At 32.0% G+C, this 6,574-nt stretch overlaps 1 protein-coding gene across 1 annotated transcript in view; it reads right to left on the reverse strand.

The window, feature by feature from the left end:
• SEMA3A (semaphorin 3A) overlaps positions 1-6,574 on the reverse strand; it is a 525,999-nt gene that overhangs the window by 147,218 nt on the left and 372,207 nt on the right. The gene's annotated exons all lie outside the window — the stretch shown is intronic.

Raw genomic sequence — 6,574 nt, forward strand, 5'->3', positions numbered from 1 at the left:
CCAACTCAAAAAAAAAAAAAAAAAAGATGTGAGGAGGTATGAAAGACCCATGGACAGTTATCTTCCAACAATTGCACATAAGAATTTTGGAATTTAATGAAATCTTATTATTTTCGTAAACTCCCAAATTAGAAGGTAATTCTAATTACCTTCTACTTAATAACCTTTTATCATGCCTTCATGTGCCTAAAACAAAATTAGAAAATTAGGTTAATGTCAGATTTGACCTTTGAAAAAGTAAGTACAATTCAAGGGTTGACATGCACATTTTGGAATGTACTGCAACTTAAGATTCATGTGTAGCTTTAAATTCTCAATCACATTCAGATTTGGCAGAAATTAGTGTTGTTGAGGTCCTGCCATTTGAGCCATGATAAACGTGATAGGCATGTTATAATATATCATAGCATTAGAATGAATAACAACTAAGAAAAAATATAAAAATAAGTCCCTCATGAATTTCAAAAAAGTCCCAAAGTTCAGGTACATGATACTACACTTTGAAATATATCCAAGAATTAGAATGTTATGAGGATCTCTTTTTTTGTTCCTTTCAGATGGTTGAAACTTTGATTTCCAATGATGTTCAAAATATTTCTAACAGTCATACGGTTGCCATTTGGTTTTATTGAAATTTAGTGCAAAGAGAGCCGATTTAGTAGGATAAACAAAGAGGATTCAGAGAGCTATTGATTCAAAACAGATTCTTTTACCAACTTAGCATGTATTCAGTTTTCATTTGCAAAACAGGGTCAAAGAAGTTAATCCATCAATAGAAACATTATTGTGAATAACAAAGTAGATTTCAAGAACTAGAAAAGTATCAAAGATGAGAATAAAGGTGAATAATAGCAGTCAGAATACAGATATCTGGATTGCATTTATCTTCCTATTCTGTCCAATAGTATTACATACTATATTATATTTATTTTTTCGAATGACAACTCTCAAATAACAGCAATGAAAAAATTCATGAGCATTTCACTTCTCTAATGCTAGAAAGGTCATAGCAATTTAAAAGCGTAAAACCTATAACAGCAAGATACACAAGCATATGATGAGATGTTTTATATCCTATATATTCACTTCTATAAGAGAAGAAAATAATTTTAGGTTAATGCTGTCACCAGAAATGTCATTACCAGCAGGTACACACACACTATACATGTACACACACACACACACACACACACACACACACACACACACACGGAGTGAGTACATAAATGTGTCTCGGGCTTTAGATTTCTTTTTTCTTTGATGCAAAATTGAGCAGAGAGTAATGATGGGTTCTATTGCCTCAGCTGCATAAGAGAATGAAGAGAGGGTGCACTCTTCTGTATGATCCCATACTCAGTTACACAGGAGCAACGTGAGTTCCGTCCAGGGGCATGTCCTGTCTTCCCTGTGATTGTGTTGTCTTAGCCACAGAAATGAAGCATTCCCTTAACCAGACTAAAGTGTAAAATTGGCCAGTGTCCTAGACCCACTTTTCCTATTGTCTCATTGTATCTGAATCTGATGCTGCCAAGACAGCACTTTCCCTAGAATGATTTGTTTAAAGGCACTTCATTTCCTGCAGACTTTTTGAGGAAACCGGAAGGAAAATGGTAAAACCAGGCTCTAGAAACTGGAAAGGACAAGCAAGGAAGTTGCTAGTTTACTAAAGTGTTCAGGCCAGTTCCTACTTTGGTTAGAATTCTGAAAGCCTGATTGGCTGCAAAACCTACTCAAGCCTCATTCTTGTGGTTTTCAGCTTTACCAGACCCTTCGAAAGGAATTATTGTCTGTAAGTTACAGCTGACTACTACCGATTCAAAATACAGTGACAAATTTCCATCAAACTATTCATGTGTCACTTGACAAATCAGGTGTTGAATGAAAATTCTCTCTTCTCTTAATATATCTTATTGTTTATTTCAATCATTGCTAAAAATAATAATGCTAATTTTTTATATTTATTAAGGAATAAATTTTACAAATATCAGGTAATAGTCTAATAGCTATTTTTAAAATCATATGTTAAAAAGGAAAGGAAAAAATCAGCAAATTAAAGTCCAAAAATAACCAATGAATGCCATGCATCCTCATTAAGTGAACAGACTATGTAAAATGAGGCATTACTTAAATGAGTTTAACTGAAAAGTGAAATGAATTTTAACAAAATTCCAAATTCATAAAAATATATTGAATAACAATTAATGAAAATAAATATTACAATTAATGAAAAGGAATAATATGGACTACCAAATAAATAGTATAAAGCATTTTTTAATGTTAAGAAGAGGAAAAAGAAAAATACATTTTTCCTTGAAATAAATATATAAAAGCTGTTTTGTTTCTTTCACTAGAAAAAAGTTAATATAGAAAATTCAAAATCTAAAATTGAATTTATTTAATGCAGAATGGAAAGCAATACCAAAACACACATATTTACAATGTTATATTAATTAATTGACTTTTGAAAAGAGTATTCAAGCTAATATTATCATACCATTGAAATTTTTAAAATGTTTCTCTCTCAATGTGCCTATCTCTATCATAATATGTGGAACATGATTTATATGTTTTCAGGTGCCATTCCACCTGGTTTAAAAAGCTCCATGTCTTAGATCCTTTTAATTTAGTCCCATAAAATCCATAAACATTTTTAATAAACCTGGAAAATACAATAAAGTTGCCTTTTTTCTTAGAGATTATACCTGAATTCATGATTAAATTATCTATAGGGCATTGCAGGATTATGAGTTTACTGCACCAGAAACCCTCAGTTTTTAGTATGAATAACAAAGAAAGAGAATGAGAGAGACAGAGGGAGAGAGGAAGAGAGAGAGAGAGAGAGAGAGAGAGAGAGAGAGAGAGAGAGAGAGAGAGAGAGAGAGAGAGAGGGAGACAGAGACAGAGAGACAGAGAGAGACAGAGAAAAAGAGAGAGGGAGAGGAGAAAGTTTTATGAAAGATGCAGAAAATGCATTGAGGTGACTAATTTGGGAAATCACAAACACACAAAAAAATCTGCTATCTCGGTTATTGCCTTTCTAGACTCTGGTGTGGCTGTATGATCTTTGAGCTATGGCTGTCGCCATGTTTCCTGGCTTTGGCCCCCTCCCCTACCTTGGGGAGGTGAATCTCCTCTCTTTTCACTCTCTTTCTCTCTCTCTCTCTCTCCCTCTAATTTACTTTCTAAATAAACTATGCTTTTTAATCTAAAAAAAAAAAAAAACCCCGCTATCTCAGTAACTGAATAAGCTGATTCAATCATGAAATAAAATATACAATATGCTCAGTACTTGGCTTCAGTGAATATAATAATATTCCAATAATTTTTCAGATAAGTAGATAAGTATGGCTATTACCTTAAATTTTTGAGAGTATCAAATTAATTATATTAACAGTGTTTTCACTTATAAATTGTTCACTCAACTTTATTACATATACCAATAATAACAATAATAGGTAAGTTTTTTATCATTTACATTACTAATCATTAATATTACAGTTATATAATAATTTCACTGTGCTTCTTTTAGCCTTGTAGAAATTTTGTGAATTGGTTGATATTATACCTACACTCTTGATGAGCCAGAAAAGGTAATATTTTACCTTCTTTTGCAAATCTGTTATTTATAATCTGTGTGTTAATGTGCAAGTTCTAATTCAAATATTCCAGTCAGTATAAAAAATGTTATCAGAGACACAGACATTTTTTTCTCAGCATCTAGCATATTAATAAAAATGTACAAAATGTTGAATGTAAATATTTTAATGAATAATCTTATTTCTTAATCAGGTTAATGTGTATAATCACTTCATTTCTTGATCAAGATCAATAATTATTTTGGTGCTTAGTATAGGAAATATTCTCAGTAATTGTTAAACTTCTCTGTTTTCACCTTTTAGATTCAAAGAAAGGGAGAAGCTTGTGTTCTTAAAAGTAACAACTGTATACAGGTAAGATAATCATTTCTACTTATTCTGTTACCATTACACTGAAAATTTTTAACATAGTTTGTTGACATTAAATGTGGCAATTTAATATTAATAGAGTTCTTGCTTGTTCAGTTACTTTCTGGCATTAATTTTTAAGTGCTTCTACATTTCAGACAATTTTCACAAACTATTAAATTTGTTTCTCACAACTGTATAATGTGTATTGTCCCATTCAATAAATGAGATACTAAAATCCAAAGAAAGTTGAAGTACTTGCTCAGTACATTTAATGAGTTAGTGGAAGTATCAGCATAACTCTCTGGTCTCTTTTTCTTATGCTTTCTATAATTTAGTCTTTTCTAAAACTTCCAACATATGCATCAGTTTGGGAAAGTATAAAATTTGGTAAAGAAAACACTTTTTTGATCCACTGTTGCATAACTAGAAAAACATTTACTGTATTATGAAGGTGTGATTTGACTTACAACTGACAGACTCTCTCTCCTGACCTAGTTCTAGTCAGACTGCTCAGAACTCTCTTCTCAAGGAGACTCTGATTCTTAAATTTCCATGTCCTCTCTGCTTAGTACAGTTTTAGCAAGAATTCTGCTGGGTCAGTTTAGAGAACATCTCTCACCCTTGATATGTGATCAGATTCCTTACCTCCATTGTCAATATCTTATCATCCTAGCCCACCTTCAGTTATAACCCTATCAAGTCAATTTATCCAGAATTTCCATCACCCTGATGTTTTGCTAAATAATTTTTATCTACTGACTCCCATTCTGCTTCTTGTCCTTGAAATTCAGGTTTGAGCTCAATTTCAATCCTCCACTACAAAACTCTATGGTAGTAGTTTCCCTGAATAAAGTCTGCCTTGCTGTGTTTAACAAATGTCATGATTTTTTTTTACTATAATAACTACATTTAATATGTAATTGTCAAGGATGAATTTCCCAAGTTTGCTAATATATAGGTATAAAAATGGAGAATATCTGTGCTTTGAGCTCCTTTATCTAACTTTCTTCACTTATATAACCAAAATTGCAACTAGATTGAGGCATTCATTTCCCAGAAACTCAAATACTAACTCTAAATCCTTCAGAACATATACTTCATTTTAGGCAGCTGCTACAAATCAATCAAGTTGCCCCTTGAAAATATCAACATATCTATATCTATATACATATATACAGGTTGATTTTTATATTTAAGCAACATATTTAAAAAGTTTTTCTAAATGCTAATACTTTACATCACAGACAAAACTTTTGAACTAATTTCCCTGTGTTTTGGACATCACAAAATGTCAACAAAACATAAAATATCACAAAATGATGTCATTTAAATTACAAAATTTATTTTAATTAATTTATTTAAGTGATTATAACTCCTTTTCATGGACTGTGTGGCTATACCTCAATCAATGTCCCACTTAATTTTACTAAAAGTTTACCCTACAAAAAATAGCCTCTATCTTTTTACAATGGCAAAATCAACATAAGGATTGCTTATTACTCATATTTGGCTCCAAAGTGCCTAGGACAATGCCTGTTACAAGATATTTTTGCAATCCCTATTTATTTAAATAATTATTGCATGGAAGAAGGGAAGGAAGGAAAGAAGGAAGGAAGGAAGGAAGGAAGGAAGGAAGGAAGGAAGGAGGGAAGGAAGGAGGGAAGGAGGGAAGGGGAAAAGAGAAAGAAAAGGGAAGGAAAACAAAATAGGGAAAAAATTAATGGAATGAAAAAAATAGGTAATTTAATCATAACTCAAAAATGGAACATTTTATATAATTCAAGAAGAATTCTAGATAAATTAACATAGAAAATCAACCTATACAAAGATAACTGTTTGAAAATAAATATGCATGCTACAAAATTGCATTTTACTAATGTTTTTGCATATATATTAACAAAGACCATATTTTTGCTTTATTTACAAATATTATTGTTACATACTTTCTTTATATAAATTTATCAATGCTTTCAGAATTGAGTAGAATTATTTTATGCCTTAAGAGTGATCAATGTGGGAGTGTAAACTAGTGCAATCTCTGTGGAAAGCAGTGTGGCGATTCCTAAAAGCTCTAAATATCGACCTCCCATATGACCCTGCAATCCCCCTACTGGGAATATACCCTGAAGAACTGAAAACACTCTATCAAAAAGACCTGCACACATATGTTTATTGCAGCATTGTTCACAATAGCAAGAACCATATTGAAACCAACCATGCTGTCCAACAAAAGAGGACTGGGTTTTAAAAATGTGATACATATACACGATGGAATACTATGCAGCTATAAAAAAGAACAAAATCATGAATTTCGCAGCAACCTGGATGGAACTAGAGTCTATAATACTGAGTGATCTTTCACAACAACAAATATCTGAGTATCACATGTTCTCACTCATAAGTGAACCTTGAAAAGGATCGACAGTGGTGATAATCTATGGGGGGGGTGACAGGGAGGGCAAGGGTGGTGGGATTCATGGTAGTCAATATCTGTATGGGGACGGGAGGACACCCCTTATCGACAAGGGTGCCTGAACGATGCATATTTGTATACCTAAACCTTAACTGTACCACATATAAAATATATATATATATATATTTTTTTTTTTTTTTTTTTTTTTTTTTTT

Source organism: Carlito syrichta, unplaced genomic scaffold, assembly GCF_000164805.1.
Source record: "Carlito syrichta isolate Samal-C Ts95f unplaced genomic scaffold, Tarsius_syrichta-2.0.1 Scaffold295875, whole genome shotgun sequence".
Lineage (NCBI taxonomy): Eukaryota > Metazoa > Chordata > Mammalia > Primates > Tarsiidae > Carlito > Carlito syrichta.